This window comes from Natrix helvetica (assembly GCF_964273705.1).
Source record: "Natrix helvetica genome assembly, chromosome: 1".
NCBI lineage: Eukaryota > Metazoa > Chordata > Lepidosauria > Squamata > Natricidae > Natrix > Natrix helvetica.
In genome coordinates this window covers 250,850,473-250,875,150 of record NC_138548.1, presented here as the reverse complement: position 1 = coordinate 250,875,150, position 24,678 = coordinate 250,850,473, and the positions used below count along the sequence as shown (strand labels likewise).

The 24,678-nt window shown below is 41.4% G+C and overlaps 1 long non-coding RNA gene across 1 annotated transcript in view; it reads left to right on the top strand.

The window, feature by feature from the left end:
* Positions 1-13,003: 13,003 nt before the first annotated feature.
* Positions 13,004-24,678, top strand: part of LOC309383493 — a 140,342-nt gene continuing 128,667 nt past the window's right edge. Inside the window, exon 1 of the long non-coding RNA XR_014173860.1 lies at positions 13,004-13,039. This is a non-coding gene — a long non-coding RNA (uncharacterized lncRNA). The remainder of the gene's footprint in view (positions 13,040-24,678) is intronic.

The following is a 24,678-nucleotide window of genomic DNA, read 5'->3' as shown; positions in this document are numbered from 1 at the left end:
TATGCCACCAGGCTCGAAATTTTGGGCTTGGACAATCTGAAGCTATGCTGCCTACAGTCTGACCTGAGCATAGTAACACAAAAGTATCTGCTACAACGTCCTACCTGTCAGTGACTACTTCAGCTTCAATCTCAATAATATGCGAGCAAACAAGAAACTCAAGATAAACTGCTCCAAACTCGATTGCAGAAAATATGACTTCAGCAGGAGAGTGGTAAATGCCTGGAATTCTCTACCTGACTCCGTTGTTTCATCCACAAACCCCCACAGCTTCAACCTTAAACTGTCTATTGTGGTCCTCACCTGATTCTAAGAGATCCGTAAAGGGGGCGTGCATAAGCGCACCAGCATGCCTACCGTCCCTATCCTACTGTCCCTATTTATTTGTACCAATTTCCTTTGTTCATGTCTATGTTTATACTTATGCCTGTTATCTTGTACATGTTTGACAAACCAAATAAAATAAAATAAAAATTCTTAGGCATAACACCAGCTGGGTGGCCTTGGGACAGTCATACCAGCCCAAGAAAGAAGGCAACCCACCAATCACTTCTGATATCTTACTATAAGGAAAAGTCAAGGACAGGTCCAGTCAGCTGCTGAAAGAGAGAGGGGGGGGGGAACAGGCAGGCAGGCAGGCAGGCAGACAGACAGACAGACTAGTCTGAGAAATTGGAAAAGCATCCTGAAAAGTAACCAATAAGAAGCCAATGGGGAAATCACTTATCCATTTATTAACTGGGAGTTGAGTTGACTCAAGGGTATTTTTACCTGAAATAAGTTATAGAGGAAAACTATGGTAATTGTGTGGGCCCAGGGCCCAACATTGCCATATGCCCTCTCTCCCACATTCTTTCAACTATAACAAAAGAACAGTCTGGTCGCACCAAAGCAAAATGTGAAACTATGAAACCTACAAACCAGATCTCACTTTCCAGTCTTAGTACTGAGGGGCATCATTTTTATCCACCCAAAAACCGGGAATATACTTAGGCTTTATTCCCTTCCATTCAGGTTTTTTTCAACTTAAACCATATCTTACACACACACACACACACACACACACAGAGAGAGAGAGAGAGAGAGAGAGAGAGAGAGAGAGAGAGAGAGAGAGAGAGAGAGAGAGAGAGAGAGAGAGAGAGAGAGAGAGCATTCCTAGACTCGATCACCAGAGAGTTGTATGCCTACAGGCTGCTCAGTATTGCCAGAGATGAGAAAGTACCTGGCAGCACAAATATGTAAGATCATTCCACTTACTTTTTTTTTTTTTTTTTTTTGCTATTCTTGCCTAAGGGGTGAATCTCTGCCCTTACTAGGGACCCTCTCTTACTTGGCTGTACTTCATTTCTCTTTTTCTAGAAAATAGAAAGCAAATTTCACAAGTATCTTTTTCTTTCTTTCTACAGTTTTGTTCAGGCATTATTGAAATGGGATGGGGATGTACAAGGGGAAGTCTCCAACAATTTCTCTCTCTAATGACAACTTGCCTAAGTCAAGGGCCTGAAAAGTAAACAAAGGAAAATATAGACTCTTCACCCAGGGCTATCTTAAGAAACAGAGGTAAAGATGAATGGACAAACTCTGCAGTTGTGACCTTGTGGGACTTTTTGTGTTCCTTCCCGGGAGCACCTTGGTGTATTTTTTTTTCAAGAGATGCAGGCATGTATCAGTACTAGAAGAAAAATAGAGATGATTAGAACAGTAAGTGCCCCCACCTCTTTTCATCAAAGTAGTAAAGATTTATTTGATCTATGAAAGGAATTCTTACAACAGGAACTGGCAGAGAATGCAGTGGCCTTCAAGGAAAAGAATTTAAAAAGGAGCAAGACCACTATACAACAGGGACAACAGGAAACAAATGGAAAATATACCCCACAGCTGGAATTCAAAATAATGCTCAAGCCTTTGTCCTACTCATCCACTCTGTTCCTCCCCCACTCCCAAAAACAGTACATACTCAGCACAAGAGACGGGGCTGAACAGGAATTAGGAAACCTGAGGCCTAAAGAATAGAAGAGATACAAGTGCCACCTATAAGAAGTGGCTCAGAAGTTCACAATAGATTGTAAGAATAACGAGAGAGAAAGAAAAAGAGAGAGAGAGAGAGAGAGAAAGAGAGAGAGCTCAAACTAAAAGAAAGATACGGTCTACTAGCTGCTCACTGAAGATGGCTAAAGGGTAACAAATAACAAAGAAAGATTGCAGCTACTCATTTCCAGTTTTGATTCAATTTTCAAGGCAGTTATAAAGAGCTGATTGAAGGAGGAGGATTGCTGCTCATGCTTTATAGAAATAACTCAAAGAATTTGCTGGTGGTCTTGTCAAACCATCTTTCTATTTACCTTTGAGAAATCCCAGAGAGGTTAGGCAAGTACCAGGTATCAGAATACTGAAGGTGAGCAAATGTTCTCCTATTTTAAAAAATGGGAGAAAGAAGGATACTAAAGTTAATTAAACTGATGTTGATACCTGGGGCAATTTACAATGGAATGGGACACCTCACTGCAGCCAACTTGCTATGGGGCAACTTTCCATGGGGCAATTTAACAATTCAATTTAATTATTTAAAATAAATTAAGAATTATTTTAATTTTTGTCATTCACATTTTATTCTGCCTCTCCTTTTGCATCCCTTTTTTGATGATTATATTCCATCATTTCTTTGATATTAGTGTAACTCTTGTCCCACAGTGAGTTGTCTCATGGCAAGTAGGCCATGGCGAGTTGTCCCGCAGTGAGTTGTCTCATGGCAAGTTGGCTGTGGCAAATTGTCATAGGCCTATTCTACAAGGGACCATAACACAATTAATCTGTAAGCAGTGCAGAGTTACTAAACATCATTATGAATTAAAAAAAAACAAGTCAGGTCAGATTACTGCGCTATTTGGTCCAGCAATTTCCCTTAGCAGATTATGGGAATGCTATGATCATAATAGAGTTTGACTTCAGCAAAGGATTTGGCAAAAGCACTCCATGACTCTCTGACTAACAGACTGTTAATTAAGTGTGTACCACATAGAATGGCTATTAAGTAAATCCAGAGCTAACTCCAAGGCATGCTGATCAACAGTTCCACATTAAACTGGAATGAAATGGAGTGCCATACGGTTTGATGGTCCTTGGCTTAGCACTCTTCAATATTTTCATTATTGACCTAGATGACAAAGTGGGTAAAATATTTCTTGAATTTGCAGATGAAATAAAATTGGGTGGGATAGATAATAATCTAAGGAAGAAATATAGGATGCGGGGATACCTGGCTTCATAGTAGTGTATATGAAAAGATATTGGGAATTATAGCTGTTTATAAACTCCCTGCTAAGCCAAACTCCTCTTGAAATCCTGTTTTGTTCCCATGGGTGGGTGGGGTTGTTCCAAAAAGGGATGAGTGAAGAGTTCTAGGTGTGTATACCAAGAGTATATCCTCCCAACAGGATCATCCAATGCATGAAAGTCATCCCATAAGCCCTGATGGCACAGTGGTTAGAATGCAGTACTGCAGGCTAACTCTGGCCACAGCCTAGAGTTCGATCCATGGATTCGAGGTTGACTCCGCCTTTCATCCTTCCAAGGTCAGTAAAATGAGGGCCCAGATTTTGGGGGGCAATCTGCTGATATTGTAAACTGCTTAGAGAGGGCTGTAAAGCACTATGGAGTGGTAGATAAGTATTGCTATCCCATATGCCCAGATGAAGCAAGATTTTTTTGATGCAAGATTTTTCCCCAGATTCCTGGTTTGTTGGTACAGAGCTCTGGGACTTTTAATCCAAAACATTTTCCGTATTAAGGAACATTGGATTAAATAACTTTAGTAACATTTGATTAGGGCTTCTGTATTATCAATATGCCAACTTAAGCATAAATATCATCAAATGGACTTGAAGAATAGGAGTTACGATCACAGGCATCTGCAAAAAATAATTCCTAATCAGAATCAGCCAGTGACATCTTGGTATGTGAGAAGAACACAGAAGGCAACCGAATTCTGACAATGCCTGGCAGCATATGATTTTTTCTGCCAATAAGAGGAACAGCTAGAGGGCTCCAGAGGAAAGAGAGATTGTGATACCACAGCTATCCTGCAACATCTGCCATCTCAGTGGGTCCTCCCCTTCTGAGGTGCTATGAAATGGTAATGAATTTGAGCTCAGAATGGATTATTATAAGGCTGGAAGGGACATATAGCTTTTTAAAATCAGTTCCTCTTTCCCCTCTCACTACTATGAAATGATAAGATGTACATTTACATTTTTACATATTATTATATGTCAGTCAGTGCTGTCTGCAAGTTTTATTTCCTCCAGAACCCTCTCCAGCGTGCCTCCCACATTAAGAATACATCAGAGCCAGCAATCAGAAGATAGGTATGTTCCTACCAGAAAGATTGCTAAAATGAGAAGATACCCCACACCTTCTCTTTTGATGAGAAACAATCCCTGAAGTTGCTCTTCGCAAGGGACTGAGAAAGAGCTTTAATGCCTTGAGCTAAGTCAAGAAACTGAGTGCGAGAGCCGCCTTTCTTTCATCACTTCTTTGCCTGGCAACATATGAGAACAATTCCTTCCCACCAAGGCTGCAGAATTCTATAACTGGGTGAACGGAAGAAACTTGAAAGGGTATTCCATTCCAGATGCTAGCGATATTCTTAGCTTTATTCCATTAGTTAATAGCCCAGGAAAAAAGTTATGGGACACGCCCCCCCTTCCATTTTTTGCATTATGTCACTCTTTATCATTACCACACTGTAGCCTGTGTGGGGTACACATAGCAGATAAATAGGCTGACCCCTAATTCTCTGTTATAAGGGACAATGACATAAAATGGCAACACGTGGGTCCTGATGTCATTCTGAAAATGGCATGATTATATAATGTGCGCCAGTCATGTCATATAATCTGATGCAAGTTTATAATGTGCGACGTTTGCCCAATGTCACAATGCAGGTGCCCTTATTTCTCTTGTTGAAACGACCATTGTGCATGTGGACCAGTGGAGGGATTCAGAATTTTTTACTACCAGTTCTGTGGGCTGGCCTGATGGGTGTGGTGTGGCCTGGTGGGCATGGCTTGGTGAGTGTGGCAAGGGAAGGTTACTGCAAAATCCCCATTCCCTCCCTACCCCACTAATCTGCTTTCCATCTCAGTTTTCCTATTCAGGGCAACAAAAGAAGATCAGCTGGGAAGCTGGGAGGCAACGGGGGCGGGGCCAGCCTGTTTGCCGGTTCTCCGAACTACTCAAAATTTCCGCTACCGGTTCTCCAGAACCTGTCAGAATTGGCTGAATACCACCTCTGATATGGACGTTTGTAGTCAAGTTAAGAAAAATAGTCCTGTAACTCTCAGAATGTTTTCCTCATATAAATCACTTGTGATTAGCCTTCCAGTTCAACTCAGTAAATCTTTTAATATGTATTATTTCAAGGTGAGGCATGCAGACGTGTACATGTGTGGGGTCAGCTTCCTTTCTCAGGATTTGCAAGGAATCAGGAAATGCTTAAAAGTCGCAAAGGCCACCTGTGGCAGATTAATGTCAGTTCTCATTTCTTCCCCTGGAGAATTTTCACATATTGAGGAGCCTAAGGGGTGCATTGACATTCATAGCTCCTCCAGGGGGAGAAACATATGGAAGCTCCATGGGGACAAACTTCATGATCTGAATTACCAATCAGTGTGTGTCTCGAGGCTCAGCTGGGGAAAGACGCACAGATAACAAGACTTCATGCTTCTGCAATTCTCATTTTAATCGCTCTGTTACTAAATATGGTTTTTCTGTCAGTCAAATCTACAAGAAGGCTCGGGAAGCAGCTTACTTATCCACTTTGCTAGCGTACCCCATTACAGTTTATGAGACTACAGGATGGCAAGTGATTAGTGATTCGCTGCCTTTCTGCTTCAAAAGGAAATAATATTATATTGTTTCCAGGTTTGCAATTGAGTGCCGTATTCACAATAGCCAGGATCCAATGAGAGGTGTGTGATACTCTCTCCTTCAAAGGTGACCCGTCATGTTGCTTTGTGTAGCTGGAGGCAAGGGAAGAAAATGGAGCCTTGTGTTTGGCGATGATGGCTGAATTCACAAAGTGTGTCAAATAACTGGAAGCTAATCATAGTTGGATCTGGTTGCTATTTGGATAGGAAGCCAGGTTGGTCCACTCTAGTGGTTAAGGCACCAAGTTAGAGCCTGGGAGACTGTGAGTTCAAGACCCACCATAGCAATGAAAGCCTGTTGGGTGACCTTGGGCCAGTTATTCTTTCTCAACCCAGCCTACCTCACAGGGTTGTCGTTGTGGCAAAAATTAGGAGGAGGAAGGAGCAATGGATATGTTTATTGCCTTCAATTGTTTATAAAAATAATAAAGGCATGATATAAATTAAATAATAATAATAATAATAATAATAATAATAATAATAATAATAATAATAATAATAATAATAATAATAATAATAATAATAATAATAATAATTTGAATTTATTAGCCGCTCCCTTTCCAGACAGGACTCGGGGCGGCGTACAATGGAGCATATAGAACATAAAACATGAGTACAAACACATAAACATACATATATACAAAGACACACATGCACGGAGGAGGTAACAAATTACAACATTTAGACAGTTAAAAATCACCATTAAAATACCCCAATTGTAAGAAACCCAATGTACAATTAAAATTTAAAATTTAAAAAGACAGTCAGGAGGAGTAAGAAAAATTACGGTTGAGCCAGGCCAGATAATTGAAAGAGGTGGGTCTTCAGCTGTACACGGAAGGAGCGGAGATCGGAAGTAATCCTGATGTCACGGGGGAGGTCATTCCACAGGGCTGGGCCCATCACAGAGAAGGCTCTGCTCCTGGGTGTCGCCCCCCGACACTGTTTGGGGGACGGCACCCGGAGAAGTCCCTCTCTGTGTGAGCGAATTGGTCGTAGGGATGTGTGGGGCAGGATGCGATCCTGCATGTAACTAGGTCCTGTGCCATGAAGCGCTTTAAAGATCATAATCAAAACCTTGAAACGCACTCGGTAGACCACAGGAAGCCAGTGCAGCTCGCGCAGGAGAGGTGTTACAGGGGAGTATCTAGTCCTCCCCATAATCACCCGCGCGGCCGCGTTCTGGACCAACTGTAGTCTCCGAGTGCATCTCAAGGGAAGCCCCATGTAGAGAGCATTGCAGTAGTCCAGGCGAGACATCACTAGCGCATGGGTGACTGTGCGTAGGGCATCCCGGTCCAATAAGGGGCGCAATTGGCGCATCAGGCGAACCTGATGGAACGCCCCCCTTGCCACGGCTGTTACATGGTCATCCATGGACAGCCGGGCATCTAGGAGGACGCCCAAATTGCGCACCTGTTCTATGGGGGCTAGTTGCACGCCCCCGATGGCCAGAGATGGAAGCAACTGGTTGAACCGGGAGGCCGGAAGCCACAGCCACTCCGTCTTGGAAGGGTTGAGTTTTAGTCGGTTGCCATCCATCCAGACCCGTACGGCCTCCAAACACCGGGACATCATTTCGACGGCCTCATTGGGGTGGTTCGGGGTGGAAATGTATAGCTGAGTATCATCAGCATACAGATGATATCCCACCCCAAAACCACGGATGATCTCGCCCAGCGGTTTCATGTATGTGTTGAACAGGAGAGGGAGAGCACCGATCCCTGTGGCACTCCACATGTGAGTGACCTCCGGGTCGATCTCTGCTCCCCTGCCAACACACGTTGCGTCCGGTCAGAGAGGTAGGAGCCAAACCACCGTAAAACGGTGCCCCTGACTCCCAGCCCCTCTAGCCAGTGCAACAGGATACCATGGTCGATGGTATCGAACGCCGCCGAGAGATCTAATAGGACCAGGATAGAGGAACAACCCCTATCTCTGGCCCTCCAGAGATCATCAACCAATGCGACCAAGGCCGTCTCCGTGCTGTGCCCGGGTCGGAAGCCGGACTGGCGCGGGTCTAGATAATCATTTTCCTCCAGGTGACGTGGGAACTGCTGTGCCACCACACTCTCTACAACCTTCGCTAGAAAAGGAAGGTTGGAGACTGGACGATAATTGACTAGGTCCGTTGGGTCCAGGGAAGGCTTCTTGAGCAGGGGCCTCACCACCGCCTCTTTCAAGACGGCCGGTAGAAACCCCTCACCCAACGAGGCGTTCACTAGGCCCAGGAGCCAGTCGCGCGTAACCTCCCAGGATGCCAGTACAAGCCAGGAGGGACACGGGTCCAATAAACATGTGGTGGGTCGCAGACGTCCACGCAACCTGTCCAAATCCTCGATGGCAACCGAGTCAAACTCCTCCCAAAGCGGTCCCTCAAGACTCGCCACGGGCGTCTCTACTGGACCACTGAAAGGGGCCCATCCCATCCGGATTTGAGCGACTTTGTCCTGTAGATATTTCCCAAACTCCTCTGCTCTGCCCTGTAAAGGGGCTTCCCGCGGTCTCTCAAACAAGAGGGAGCGAGTCACCCGAAACAGGGCGGCAGGGCGGTTATCTGCGGACGCAATAAGAGTGGCGCAATGTTGACGTTTGGCCGCTCTTAATGCCACAAGGTACGTCCTCAAATAGGCTCGTGCCTGTGCTCGGCCAAATTCGGAACGGGAGGATCTCCAACGACTCTCTAGGCGTCTCTTGTGGCATTTCATCACCCTTAGCTCCTCGGTAAACCAAGGGGCCAGGGTGGTTCGTCGCCGCAGGAGAGGCCGCAAAGGCGCCACCCGGTCTAGGGCCCCGGTAGTCGCACTATTTCATGCGTCCACCAGGTCCTCCACTCGGGGGCGGGTCAGGTCCACAGGAGGTGGCCCAAGCTCCGTCTGGAACCTATCTGGTTCCATCAGGCGCTTGGGGCGGAACCATCTAATACCTTCCGGTTCCGCCTCATATAAATATAAATAAATATATTCTAAATAAATATTACTGTAGAGTAAACTAAAAAATATTTTTAAAAAAAATAAAAGTCCCAGAAAAAGACAATGGTGAACCTTTTCCATTTTGGTGCTAAGAAGCTCGCTTGGATATATCCATGTGATTACCAGGATTAAAAGTCAACTTGAAGAAGACTTTACTTATGTCTTATTTAGCCCTTTCTTTGTTAAATAAGCTGCAATTGGCTGTTTTGACATTGCACCTTAGGTCATAAACAAATCACAATGGCTGAGTTTATAAGTGAATAAATGAAGCCAAACCAAACAAACCACATTAGGGCTTAATTTAAATTGTAAAGCAGGCCATGGGAAACATCTAGAACAGGCTAGGGTCACCCCAAATCAAAACGTCACAATCACAGAATTTCTCACTGTTAATCGTAGGAAAATTTAGTAGTTCCCCAACAATCAAGTTCCTGAAAATAATTTCTTACACAGTTTAAGTGAATAGAAAAGGAGGGAGAGGTAGGCAATCTGATTCCTTCTGATATTCAAAGCTTCAACTTCAATATTTTGAATTAAAGCTGTTGTCAAACTTCCTGGGCCTGATGGGAGCTGAAGTCCAATATTCTTGGAGGCCATTAGGTTGCCTGTCTGTGAAACAGACAATTTATTCCGAAAACTAAAAATAGATCTGATAATAACAATGACCAGCTATAAAATAATTCCAGATCTCAGTATTAGCTTTTTTTTTTTTTTGCATGTTTCAAAGACTGGGAAATAATTTAATCCTTCCTCTGGGGCATTTTTAAATACAGTATGTGGGTGCCTTAAAGGAAAATGACTCCCTCCTTCCCTCACCCCCAAAAATCCCTTTCAAAATAGCAGATTATCCAAACCTGGCAAGATTTAGGAAAACATAACAAACTAATTAAGCCTAGCCACAGAATAATAAATAATCTACTGGAATATGCCAGGCATTATGCAGAAAAGGGAAGTTAGAACTATTCCTCTTGGCGTGTCTTTATAGTGTGATAGTGTTGTAAATTTGGAGGGTTTTGGCAGCAGAGAGCTGACAGAAGCAGAATGTCTGCAAATGTTCTTCAATAATCAGTAGCAAAGATGCCAATGTTTAATTATATGAGAGATGGGTAGGGGGAGTTCAAAATTGAATAATTATATTGGTAACTGGTCATTTTCAAATCTAATATTATGTATCTCAATATTCTTCTAATGTTACTTGGTAGTTTCTCCTAAGGGATCTAGTAATATGGAACTTTGCCAGGAAGTCTGAATGAACATATATTATGGGCTTTGTTTCTGAATATGCATCCAGACATTAATCTCTTTTTCATAATAGCTCATCTAGTTTGAACCAGCTGGCTCTTTTGAGATGTAAGTTTGAAGTCATTACAAAATAAGTCCAGCTGCCGAACAATTTTGAAGTTTGATTGCTAAACCTCTGGCATCAAAAATAGAGCTCATTTGCCTACTGAGGAAAATGACAATCTAGTTGCATTATAGAACTTGCCTTATTGAGGTTAGAATCCCATCCTTGTTAAAGACCTTGATCTCAAAATGGTACTTCCTAGCAGCATTTAATTGGAAATCAAAGATGTTTTCTTGAAATGCTCTTCTGTGGAAGAAAATATACCTATGTGCTTAATCCCAAAACTGTGCTCAGGAAGGCACAGGAGGTGATTATCTTCTCTGATGTTCTTCACAATTCGGCAAGTAGAACAATTGTCTTCTCTTGCTTCTCTCCTTCACCAAACTGTATATACATTGCATTGTATAAATAAATAAATACATTCTTGATAAATTCAGAGATTTTCACACAAATTTTAATCATTCCTCACAGCCTTGATTACATTGTTGGTAAACTGCCATCTTTGGATATTTATAAGGTTTCGTTCTGTCCTTTTTACTGTAGAGAAAGCACATACTGTAAACATCTAGCACATTGGCTGAAAAGAGAGAACCCTGAATGCTTGTGTGTCTACAGAGAGCAATGACACAAATTATACAATTTGCTGCATATTACACGATTTCATCATTTGAAGGATGGTATCATTATTTGGGGGATCTGCATATGTACTTTAGAGTATTGCCAATGTCTCTGCTAGATATCACAATGGCTTTTATCATGCCTTTGCCCAATAGTCAGAAGATGGGCCAAAAGTAGATGTGTGAGAAAACTTTACTAAATAAAGAAAATAAATCTGCATTGTAGTGTTTTTCTTAAAAATCTTTAATGATCAGTTGATCACTGTTTGAATATCATTTTAAGCCAGAACCAAATAGGTGAAGATTAGGTTTATATTTTTCTTTCAGCAATGTTTTGTTTAGCAATGGATTCTCAAATAAACCACAATTAGCCAGGTTTGCATTAAATGTTGAACTATAAACCATGGCTTATATATCATGTGCTGGCCATGCCCACTCCTGGTTTAGCCAAGGAGTCGGGGGGAGTCACAATAAGTCACATGGTAACGCCGTGAGTTTGAAACTCCTGCTGTAACACCTTAAAATGAAAACAACAGTTTAGTTTAGAGCACTGTATAAAACAGATCATAAAATGATTTATAGTATAACATGAAACATGATCTCGCTCAGAACATGCCTTGAAATATTACCAATATTATCTTAGTTTATTATTGTTTCATTCCATTTCTACTATTAGTCTACAGAATTTATATGTAAATTGAAGAGTTGTAGGTACACTCGTGTGTGTGTGTGTGTGTGCGTGTGCGTGTGTGTGTGTGTATGCAGGCATTATTGATATATTAATATATTTATACATTACTTAATTGCACATGTATGTCAATAGCTGAAAGTATATTTTTATCTTTAAAAAAGGAAATTAACAATACTGGAAATTAGTGTCATCTAGCAAAAAGATTCAGAACATTCTTTATACATATAATTAATTCATTAAATTCTCTGCATAAGATGTGATGATGGCCTTTATATGGCTTAAAAAGGGAATTAGAGAAATGTACAAAGAATAATTCTAACATAGGCTATAAAGATTCTACAGATGGTATGCAAATGAACACTAGCTGTTGAAGAGCTTTATAAACTACTTTCATGTTTTGTTTGCTTACACACTTCCTGGAGACATTTGGGTGGCAATTCTGAGATTCCGGATGCAGGATTAAAGGATCTTATTCAGATAGTCCTTTTGTTCTTACATCTAGCACTTCAATAAAGCTATCTGAACTATCTCTCTGATTATAGTAGAGCCCTAGCTCTCTTCTTCATGCAAACAGAGGACAATCTTGAAGACAAGGCTTTAGAATACAAGCTTTAAAATGAGTTTTTAAATTCTGTGTTTGACTTTAAGCCAGGGCTGGGATTCAAATATTTTAGCAAGGGGTTCTCTGCCCGGTTGCATGGCTATGGGGTGTGTGGCCTAGTCGGCCTCCTGCACCACAGAGGTGGCTTTTTGCCCTCCCTGGGCTCCGGAGGCTTTCCTCAAGTCTCCGGGAAGGCAAAAACAGCCTCCCCAAGCTCCAGAGGCACTCTGGACGCCGGAAATGGACCCGTTTCTGGCCTTCCCGAACTTCTGATAGGCCCATTTTTCACCCTCCCAAGCCTCCACACATGCCCTGCACTTACCTGCATCCAAAATGTGCCACATGGGGACTCCTGGGAGGGGTGGGGTGGACCAGGAATGGGATTTGGGGTTTCTCCGAACTGCACAGAATCTTAGCTAGAGGTTCTCCCGAACCCCTGCGAACCTCCAGCAGCCCATCCCTGCTTTAAGCATTCTTAAGATATTATGCTGTGTTTTAATCTTGAATTGATGAGTAAGCATACCCAAAGGACTTCAATCAATGCATTGCCTCTCTCTCTCTAAAGCAGGGGTGTCAAAGTCACGTCATCACGGCGGTGTCACATGATGTATCAGGACTTTTCCCCCCTTTGCTATTCTGGGAGTGGGCGTGGCCAGAGCATGACGGATCCGGCCCTCAGGCCATGAGTTTGACAGCCCTGATCTAAAGTATTCTTCCTCCAGAGATTCAATGGACAACATCAAAGTTCTTTCTGAAAGTGTATTTAAAAACAGTGGAGCTCAAGGGAAGCAGCCAATATTTCATAGCCTTACGTCATCGATCAAACAGCCTGTAGATCTGTTACCACAAAAGCGCATGGATCATTCTCCCTGGATATGACACTTTGGTAAATATAGAATTAGCCTTGATTAAGTAATCTTGTTAGCATGATTCAGTTTAAATGGATCTCAATTAAATAGAGCTTTATTTTATCCCAGCTGGAGATGATAAGTCTTTGGAAGAAAACAGCAGAACAGACGAAACTGCTTTCCTTTAGGCAGCGACATTTAACATTTTCCCCTTTCCCATTTCTAGTCTAGTCCTCATACATCAGTCAGTGATACAAACTGGACAATTCAGTTATCTTGCAGAAGTACAAAGACATGAATTCCCCCCCCCCCCATGCCTTCACCATTAAAGCAAGGTCAGATTTCATCTTGGCCTTTCTTGGAATTACTACTGATAGATGGGATTCCAGACTCAAAGAGAACATATTTAGTTGGTTCTTACACTTACCTTTATCTCTTTCTAACCTTTGTAATATAGCCATCCTTTCCTTCCGTTTTCCAGGTCCCTGGGAACTCACTTTATAGTTAAGCAACAACGAGACAAATATTTGGCATTCTAAAACTGATTATGCCCACTTTATAGTTATTTATTACTTGCTAAGGAATTTGTCATCAAATTTCCATGTATGATCTGAAATTATTTATTTATTTATTTTTTTATTTTTTTATTTACAGTTTAGTGGCAATCTATCCAGTATTAATCTTCTCATCATTCCTATCACCCATCTCCTCCCACTTATGACTGAATGACTGTTAACTTTGTTGCCTGTATCCTTACAATTTATATTGATTGTTTCCTAGTATGAGTTGATTGCTTATTTGTACCCAATGACTATCATTAAGTGTTGTACCTTATGATTCGTGACGAATGTATTTTTTCTTTTATGTACACTGAGAGTATATGCACCAAGACAAGTTCCTTTTGAGTCCAATCACACTTGGCCAATAAAGAATTGTATGAAGCTTTTCAGATAGCAAGCCATTCATCATAATATTGAAATTTAAAACATTATTTGAGATGGCTAATGCCTCATCTGTGATAAATGTTTCATAAATTAGGGAATTCCACAGAATCATATTGAAAAATGTTAGGAAGAAGAACCATTGTAGATTGGATGACCCTACAGGCATTTAGGTGGCATTCTAGCCATGTAGAATAGACTATTTGATTTCTATAGCTGTCCATCTCAACAAGTGACCCTGGGCAGTGTACTTCGTAAAACATAAAAATAATGAAAACAAAGCAGTACAGAATAAATATATATGGCATCAAGTAAAACTGTTAATATGGATCTTAATACATCCCGGAAACGGTGTCCTTATCATGTTATATTTCAAAAACAGCTGGAGTGCCACCCTCCCCTAGCTCTACTATCCATACATCAAAGATCAGGGTGTGTCATGGCTAAAAGGAAATCATTTCTGCTAACCATATGTCTTGTATATTGGAGGTATCAAAAAGAGGCTTCATGTGTAAACAAAATAATTATGCTATAGCATTATATAACATTTCTGGAATATATGTTACAGAGCCACAATAAAATGAAAGTGAAAAGAGAAAACTCTCACTACATATTATACTAAGCCAAACTGTGGTTTGGATTTGGTTCAGCATCTGGCATGAATCTAATCCTTCTAATTTGTAAATTACTTGTATATGTAAACCAGTGGTGGGTTTCAAATATTTTTGGAACCTCTTCTGTAGGTGTGGCCTGCTTTGTGGGAGTGGCTTGCTGACCATGTGACCAAGTGGGAGTGGCTTGCAAGGCATGTGACCTGGCAGGAGTGGCTTGCTGGCCATGTGACCGGGTGGGAGTGGCTTGGCAGTCATGTGACCAGGTGGGAGTGGCCAAGACGATGTCACTGAATTCTTTGCCCTAATGGATGATCTACAAAAAGAAGATATAAAAAAGGAAATGTATTATTTTGTGCACTTACTACTTAAATAAGATTAAAATAAGTACACGAAACAATAAAAGAGCTACTTACAGAAGGTAAGTAGCTTACTACTTACTACTTGTATTTCAAAGGGAATACAATACATATTTAATTTTACACATGTTAACAGCTGCTGGAATTGTGTTTGCACAACAGTGAAAAAAACAAAGATATGAAAATGAATAAATATTAGAATGTGCAGGAATAAATAAATTGACAATTAAAATCAAGAAGGCTTCGAATACTTTTTCACATGGGATTTGTTTTATCAATTGCTAATTAACAGAAACAGCAATTAGAAATCTAAAAGTATGAAAGAAAACACCAATTATGTAAGAAAAGGTCACTAAAATGAATAAGGAAATATTATTAGTACTTGATCATTATTATTGTGTAGATAACTGCGGGACATTACACACCAACACACACAAACTATGACAGTGCCAGGAAAACACCAAAAAATAACAATTCCCCCCCCCCAAAAGACTGCAGAATAAAACCAGTTTTTTCCCTAACCCTAAGGACAGAAAAGACAAAGCCACTGGAATGAAACCATCAAGGCATTGTGGGAAATTATAAAGGACGGTGCCAGGAAGCTCACAGAACCAGCAACCACCTCACAATTACCTAAACAACCAGGGTGAAACACACTAAATCTGGCAAAGCTGCCTTGCACCAACCTGGCCTGCCCATAGAAAAGCAGCCACCTTGAGACATATAAACTATGCACCAACCTGTACACTTAAAAGCAACATATTGCATCACAAATAAAACATTTGCAAAAAAGAATAACATTTCTTGTAATAAACATTCTATAAACAATAAATAAATAAACATTCCCTAAAACAATTTTTAAAAAAGATATTCTACACACAGTAAATTAAAATAAAACTATTACAATATTCTATACACAATAAATTAAAATAAAACCATTAAAAATATTCTATACACAATAAATAAAAATTGAGATTGTGGAGATGTAATTCTGAGGCCGGTCATTGTGGAAGGTCCTGATGAGGAGTTCGTGAAGACCACGAGGCAGGAGGCATATAAATTTAATAAATGAAGAAATTAATGCCCTGTGGTCTCGATGGTTTGCTTGCAGATATTTTATTGTCATTGGTGTGAGATACCTAGCTGGGTCATGAAATGTCTGCAAGAAAACCACCAAGCTCAGGGAACACCAAGGACCCAGCTGTCGTCTCCCTCCTATCCCCCCCCCCCAACTCCTCGTCATCCTCTCAATATATCCCACTCTTTCTAGCACTGATGATGTTACCTAGTTTGGTAATGAAATGTCTGTAAGAAAACCACCAAGCTTTCTACCTTTCTGACTGATCATTCTCTGTACTGACTGAACTCTATAATGTCACGTAAAAAACCACCTCCTGGGAAGCCTGGCTTTGCTGCCTCTGCCCCGGCATCTACAACAGCCAGTCCAAGTACACAATCAACGATAACATCTCTGATGCAGCCTAAAACCACTGAGACTGAATTCCAACAAATGTTTCAACAACTTTTACAAGGACAAGAGGAGATTAAAAGACAACTAAAAGAGATGAAAGAAGAAATTAAAGAGAACCAGGACCAGATCAACAAAAACTCACAGAGACTGGATCTTTTGGAGGGTGGGACGGCTGAGATGAGGGAGGGGATGGAAGGGGTGCAGAAGGGGAACAAAGAACTTGACACCCAACAGATGAAAATAGAATTTGAGAGAATGTCCTTTTACCTTAGATTTCAAAATGTGGTGGAGACAGATGATGAAGATATAAGGGACATTATGACAAGTATTTTGACTGAATACATTCAGAAAGAGAAACAACAGATGGGGTGGGAATTAGATTTGGTTTATAGAGTGAACTCAGCCTATGCTAGAACACACAACGTACCCAGGGAGGTACACATTAAATTTCTCAGAAAAATCACAAGGGATGAAATTCTGAGTGCACAAAGGGGGCAAGCTTTGAAATACCAAGATAGGGAAATAACCATTCTGAAACAGATCCCCAAGAAAGTGAGGGAGAAAAGAAAAAGCTATTCGCAATTAGCGAAGAAACTATACCAGAAGGGGGTGTGGTTCAGATGGTTGATGCCTGAAGGTATGCTAATATTCTGGGAGGACACAAGAGTTAGAATTAATACACCCATAGAGGCGCAGGCCTTTATGGAAAAAAATAAAGTACTCCTAGATAAATCAGATGATCCTACAACAGACATGCAGGACACGGGAGGGGCCGGAGCTCTGCTGGCGGGGGGAGAAGGGACAATACCAAGAAAACTCAGATCACAAAAATGAGTAAGAAAATCCACTTGATATAAATTGATCGAAATTATTAACTGAATTTACATGCTGACTATATATTGTTATTTAGTATTGATTTTTTTTTGTAATTGTATTCTATGAGTATGGAGGGAGGGGACTCCTGCCGCACATTGCAACTGCCAAAATTTGTAACCTTTCCTTTACCCTTTTCCTATATTATTTCTTAAAAAACCAATAAAATTTTGTTTTTTTAAAAAAAAGAAAACCACCAAGCTCAGAAAGAAACAAGGATCCCACTATCCTCCACCTCCTCTTTCTCCCTCTCTTTCTCCTTTTCGTCCTTCTATCTTTCTCCTCCTTCCCCCCCAACCCCACTCCCTTCTAGCACTGATGATGTTACCTAGTTTGGTAATGAAACGTCTGCAAGAAAACCACCAAGCTCAGAGAGTACCCAGGACCCCTCATTGCAACCTGGAGCTATCAAGAGTCTCTTCTGTTGGAGAGCCTTGATGCAAGGGAAAACTGAAAGTTTTAATTTTAATTCAGTTTTAGCATTTTAATCATCTTTGCCTCTTTCAAATTTTATATGCTTTTTTAAAAGGTTTTAATGTTTTATTTGTACACTGCCCAGAGTCCCTTTGTGAGGGAGATGGTTGGTTTCAAAATTTGATCAAATAAATAAATCAAAGCAGAGAGAAAATATGGAGGTGTGGTGCTGTCCCTAAGAGACAAACATAAGAAGACCATCCCTGCAGTGTTTCATCCTCATGTATTTTTAGCCTTCATTTAATTGTTAATTTTAATGCTTGTCTATTAGCTTTTATGGCATTGTAAGCTGTCCCGAATCAGTTAAGCTAGTGAGATGGGAGGTATATAAATTTAATAAATAGACAAACTCAGTTATGGGCATGCAGAACAAATTGGAAGTCTCTAAATGATGGGTTACAATTGGTGATTCTCACACAAGTCATTCCTCTTTACCCTTTCAAGAATATTTATTTTTTAAAAAAACTTTGGTGGGGATATTGTCTTTGCATATAATCTGGCTTTTACTTTACTTGCAAGTACATATAGGTTCCTTCTGATAAAGACCCTTTTAACATTCTGAATTTGCAAAAGATGCTGATCTCTTGCGGGAACATGAGTCACGCAAGAGCTAAACAATCTTAGCATTAGTCCTGGTTTTCATCTGTCCCACTAAAACACAATAGGGTTGATTGGATTCCGGTTGAATAAACCGCAATTTGGGCTACCTGAAACATGATTTGAAATCTGTGGATTGACCCCAGGATCCCAAGTCCTGTAGCTCCCAAAGTTTCTTTTTTAATTATTTACCTATTTGAATTTATTAGCTGGCCAACTCCAATGGACTTCCCTGTCCAGTATCCCTCTCCCACTCACTCCTTTCACCCACTGTACACTACAGGCCCAGCCAAGGCAAGGAGTGAACCGGTGAACCCATCCAGATATAGAACATGGTGGAGCCTTAAGAGGAAACTCCCCGTTTTGCAAAACCCCCATTCTGCAAGATTTTCCACCAAACCATGTGGGGAAAATCCTACCAAGCCGCTTCCCCCTCCGCGTTAGCCCCAAGAGCCACGGCAACCAACACATGTGGAAACCAGTCAACTCCACAGCCTCGAAAAGAGAAGGGGGTGGATTTATTCGAAAAAGGAGCCTGGTGAAAGCCTAATGGGCGGGAACCAGTGTAAGCACTGCAGCCAAACTGACCTGGAACAAGGAGCAATTGCTTCCTCCGGCTGCTTCTTCGAGTGGCAGTCCTCAGCGGCAGTTAAGGCTCCTATCTTTAAACGTGGATCTTTCCTCACCGCTTTATGAAGTTGGGCCCGGACTTGCTTTCTGAGCACGGGGCGACGGGCGGTAGTTTGCATGGCACGGCCGGCGCAAACTACTGTCCATCTCCCCGTGCTCAGAAAAGGAAGCCCGGGAAAGTCCTTTCTAGCAGGCAGGTTCTAGGATGCCTGCCACCATCAAAGCACCTTCCCGGAGTTGCTTTTCTGAGCATGGAGAGACGGCGGGGCAGACTACCGCCCGTCTCCCCATGCTCAGAAAAGGAAGCCCGGCTAAGTTCTTTGCCCGTGCTTTCTGGCGGCCAGGCATCTGGTGAAAAGAGTAAGGTTCTACATTTAGGCAACAAAAACGGAATGCACAGGTACAGTATAGGTGGTACCTTGCTCAGTAGTAGTAACTGTGAAAGGGATCTTGGAGTCCTAATGGACAACCATTTAAATATGAGCCAGCAGTGTGCAGCAGCTGCCAAAAAAGCCAACACAGTCCTAGGCTGCATCAACAGAGGGATAGAATCAAGATCACGTGAAGTGTTAATACCACTTTATAATGCCTTGGTAAGGCCACACTTGGAATACTGCATTCAGTTCTGGTCGCCACGATGTAAAAAAGATGTGGAGATTCTAGAAAGAGTGCAGAGAACAACAAAGAGCAACAAAGATCATTAGGGGACTGGAGACTAAAACATATGAAGAACGATTGCAGGAACTGGGTATGTTTAGCTTAAGAGAAAGAAGGACTAGGGGAGACATGATAGCAGTGTTCCAATATCTCAGGGGTTGCCACAAAGAAGAGGGAGTCAAACTATTCTCCAAGGCACCTGAGGGTAGAACAAGAAGCAATGGGTGGAAACTAATCAAGGAGAGAAGCAACTTAGAACTGAGGAGAAATTTCCTGACAGTTAAAACAATTAATCAGTGGAACAGCTTGCCTCCAGAAGTTGTGAATGCCCCAACACTGGAAGTCTTTAAGAAGATGTTGGATAGCTATTTGTCTGAAATGGTATAGGGTTTCCTGCCTAAGCAGGGGGTTGGACTAGAAGACCTCCAAGGTCCCTTCCAACTCTACTATTGTATTGTATTGTATTGTATTGTATTGTATTGTATTGTATTGTATTGTATTGTATTGTATTGTATTGTATTGTATCTTAGGCAAGCCCAGGGACCTTGCAAAGCGAACCCGGGATCCTTGCAAGGCCACAAAAGGTCACCGGACTTGCTTATAGTGCAGGGCTGCGGCAGGCTGCTCCAGATGGCCTGCCACTGCCCCCCCGCCCCGTGCTTAGTTGTAGCTTACTTACCTCCTCGGAGTCAGCAGGCAGCAATAGAGAGCCAAGCAGGAAAAAATGTAAGTAGGTTTAGATAGGTTTCTTAGAGGCGGGCAGGGTGATTGGTGAGCCAGCCAATCAGTGAGTGGTGGGTGGGGCTAGGATAGTGCGGATGGGTGGGGGTGGAGCGAGCGATGGAGCAGCTTCCAGACAGGCGGGGGTGAGCGAGCAAGCGACAGGGCCGGGGCAGGCATTCTGGAACTTACTTCCGGGTCCACTGGTGGAACCTCTTCTAAACGGTTCGGTAGATTTGACGAACCAGTTCTAGTGAACCGGTGCGAACCAGTAGGAACCCACCTCTGATGTAAACCCAGGCAATTGTGCCTTTCTCAAGCAACAAATCATGATGAAACAAATCTCTTAATAATGGTGAATGTTTCATTGCATCCTGCTGGAAACATTGACAGACATGTTAACTGACTGCCATTCATCCAAAAATTGATCTGTTGATCTGATGGCTATAATTTATGATAGTTCATACTTTAATAATACCACAATGCATACATTAATTGTTTGATGTTTTTGCTGCAGTAGTTAATTCAGCAACTTTGCTGAAATCTATTTAAATATTCACTTTGAGATGATAATTCCCCAATGTTTTATACTTCATATCGGCTGATTGACTCTATTCATACTGAGGTCCAGTCAACTCTAAGATTTTCTACTACATAGAAAAATGGTTTTGTGTTTGTGCTCATGCTGGTCATAGCCTATTTGTTCCTCAGGAAGAGCAACAGAATAGAAAAAACAATTCATCTGAAAATACTTTCAGATAAGGCTTGTTTGTAGTTTTCTGGCCTCATTCACAGACAAATGGGAGTATATTGCCAAATGTGAAGTGATGGCCAAGTGTCAGATCAGGTGGTTGTTTGAGGATCCAGAGACAATAAAGCACCAACAAGCAAGACATTTTTAAGCACTATTATTAACTTTATCAGATAGATTTAAACAGAAACAGAAAAACAGAAGAGCTTTAGGTAGGCTATGGTTTTAGTCATAGTCTAACCCATATAAAGCTTAATAAAGGCAGCCAATCCTAGCGATTGGCAGTCAATCACTCAGCTGCTTGAAAGGATTACAAAATGGTGCCACATTTTACCTCCTGCATTTTCTTAAGCACCTTTTCTGCATGGTTTCTGAAGACAAGCCTATCCCTGAGGTCCACCTTTCTCCTGCATGGATCATCTTTAAAACCAAAGTGGAAAAAGCAAGAAGAATAGGAATGTGGCAGGCTGTAAACAAGAACTTATGGGGTGCCTTCCCCCCCACCCTACCAAATACAGAATTTTGTCATAATGAAAAGGTCTTGAAAGCAAAGATCAGCATCACATTGTTAGGGTCCTTTACTTTCCATGTTTGCTAAAGCAAATGTAGCACAGTGTCCTTTAACGATAGGAAAGCACTTACTTTTAAAACAAACAAACAAAAAATCTTTCATATCACAGATGGGTCAAAAGGGAATTGGGCACATAAAATAACCCCTCTTCCTGAATTGGAAGGAGAGAATCTCTTTCCTATCACTTTGAGGGAAATATGATAAACATGCAATTATTTGTATTTATCCTTAAATATCCCATTTAACACAGATTTACATGCTTTTGAAATTTCCTTGGCAGGAATCGTAGCGCGGAGCGAGCAATCCATGTTAACAATGGCTGCAAATAGATGAGAAATGATATAATCTATTGGAAATTTCCTTCATTATCCCCCCTAATCAAGCTCTCTATTGGGCTTCTTTTAAAAAGCTGCCAGAGAAAAAGAAAATGTTCAAGTAAACCAATGCCGGAGATAATTAATTAACTTGCCATCATCATCGTTCACAGTAGACTCAATATCATAAAAAGGATGGGTCCTCCTCAATTACCAGGCAGCCATTTACTATTTTGCTGTGAACAGTCTGCAAATGGAATAAATCATTTGACTAAATTTCAGGCTTTGTATCCATCAATGCCTGGGTTCCTGACTGTTTCCCTTTGCTAGATATTAAGTGAACAGTCCTGGCATTTAAGTTTTCTCTTGAAAAATACACAGAATGAAAGGAAGCTGAAGGGTGGCCATACAACAGTGCAAGAACATATAGCAAGCATGTCAAACTCAATTTCACTTCAAGGCTGTGGTTGACTTCAGGGGGCCGGGCAAGTGTGTCTGACTGGGTGGGTGTGGCCAATCGGGTGGGTGTGGCCAGCCTGACACCATTCCCCAAGCTGCTGGCATGTTTCCTCTTCACACTGGGTAGACAGGGCCGAAGTGATGCAGGACCCCTTACACTTTCTAGGGTGGCCCCACGGGCTGGATCTGACCACATCGCAGGCCAGTTCTGGCCCACGAGCTTTGAGTTTGACACCCCTGACCTATAGAATTAACTCAAGTAACTATAGAAGCAGTCCTCGACTTACAGCAGTTCATTTAGTGACTGTTTGAAGTTACAACGGCACTGAAAAAAGTGACATTACTTTTTCACAGTTACAACCAGAAGTGAAATGCTACCAGTTTGGACTGGTTCACCCGAACTGATAGTAAAAATTACTAAAAAAAAGTTTTTAAAAAGTTCCGACGATCACACGTCGCACAGCCAAAACTGGGGGGGGGGGCTCCGTTTTTGTTCCCAGCAGGCTTCCCTTAAAGCTGCTAGGCCAAAAACGGGGGGTGTCCATTTTGCTCCTAGCAGGCTTCCCTGAGGAAGGGAGAAAGAAGGGAGAAAGAAAGAAAAAGAAAGAAAAAGAAAGAAAGAGAGGGAAGGAGGGAGGGAAAAAGGACAGGAAGGAAGGACTGCAAACCTGGCACTAGACACAACTTCAGAGGATAATCCAGGACTAGAAGGGACCTGGAGGTCATCTAGTCCAACCCTGCTCCAGCAGGACATTGTTAAAGTGAGTTTCTGTCTTTTGATCCCCCAGTTACATGACTACATAGTCACAAGACCCCACCAAGCCACACCCACAGAACTGGTAGTTAAAAAAAATAGATTTCACCACTGCTTACAACCATTGCAGCATCCCCATGGTCATCTGATCAAAATTCAGACACTTGGCAGCTGACTCATATTTATGACGGTTGCAGTGTCCCGGGGTCATGTGATCACCTTTTGCAACCTTCTGAGAAGGAAAGTCAACGGGGAACCCAGATTCACTTAACAACTGTGTTACTACTTTAACAACTGCAGTGATTCACTTAACCCAGGGGTGTCCAAACTTGAGAACTTTAAAACTTGTGGACTTCAATTCCTAGAATTCTGGGAGTTGAAGTCCACAAGTCTTAAAGTTCCCAAGTTTGGACACCCCTGACTTAACCACTGTGGGGAAAATGGTGATTCGCAAAATGGTTCGCAAAATTCTTTTAATAACTGTTTCACTTAGCAACAGAATGTTGGGCTCAATTGTGGTCGTAAGTCATGTATGCATGCAAACCCTGTTGAGTTCTTCTGAATCCAAATAGCTGAACTTTGTTTCCACATAGGATCAAGATATGATGTTAAGATTCTTTTATTCCAAATTTATTTAGAGTTATTTTAATCAAATAGAACATATTATAAGTCAGGGTTGAACTACGGAATCCTTAGTGCTTTTTAAGCTTGATGGTTTGCTTGTGGATAAACCATTACCCAACTAAGTAACATCATCAGTGCAAATGAGTGTGGGATTTGCTTTCGGTTTATATACACTAACTTGTCCTACTAATGTAGGTGGGACTATGATTTTGTCCTTGGTCATTCCTTGTTTAGGTTATTATTTTCTGCTTGTTTGGTCTAATGTTAAGCCCTGATTATCTAGGTGTAGAGTGTTAAAATATATTTTTGATGTTTGTGTTTCTTTCTTCGCTTTTTTTTTCTTTTGAATGCTATGTAAATGTGATTTATCTCTACTGCATGTGTGTATTGATGGCTGATTTGTCTAAATGTCCAGCTTTCAGAAAGTCCTTAGCATGTTTGGATTCAGATTGGTTTAGGATGCTCATAGTTACCCAGTTGAAACTATGGCTGAATTTGCCCGTGTGTTGTGTAATTAAAGAATTTTCATTAAGTCTTCTGTCAATCCTTGCACTATGTGGTAGATGGCACCTGTTTTTCTTCTCGAGCTACTGGTCTTTTGGTTTACTTAAAACGTTTTGGAGTTCATTTGTGTGCTATGGTGATCTCCTGTAGTTTTCTTGATTGTTTCTGAGATGTTTTTGATCTATAGTAATTACGTTTTTAATATAGCTTGGATTCTTTGTGCTTTAGTGCATTGAGTGGACAGGGACTTTGGAATAAATTTGCACAGATATCCATTTGGTTGGAATATATTGCATAAGTGGTCTGTTTCGTTTATCATTTGTGTTGCTGCAGTGCTTTTATACCTGTCTGAATTATGTTCTTACAC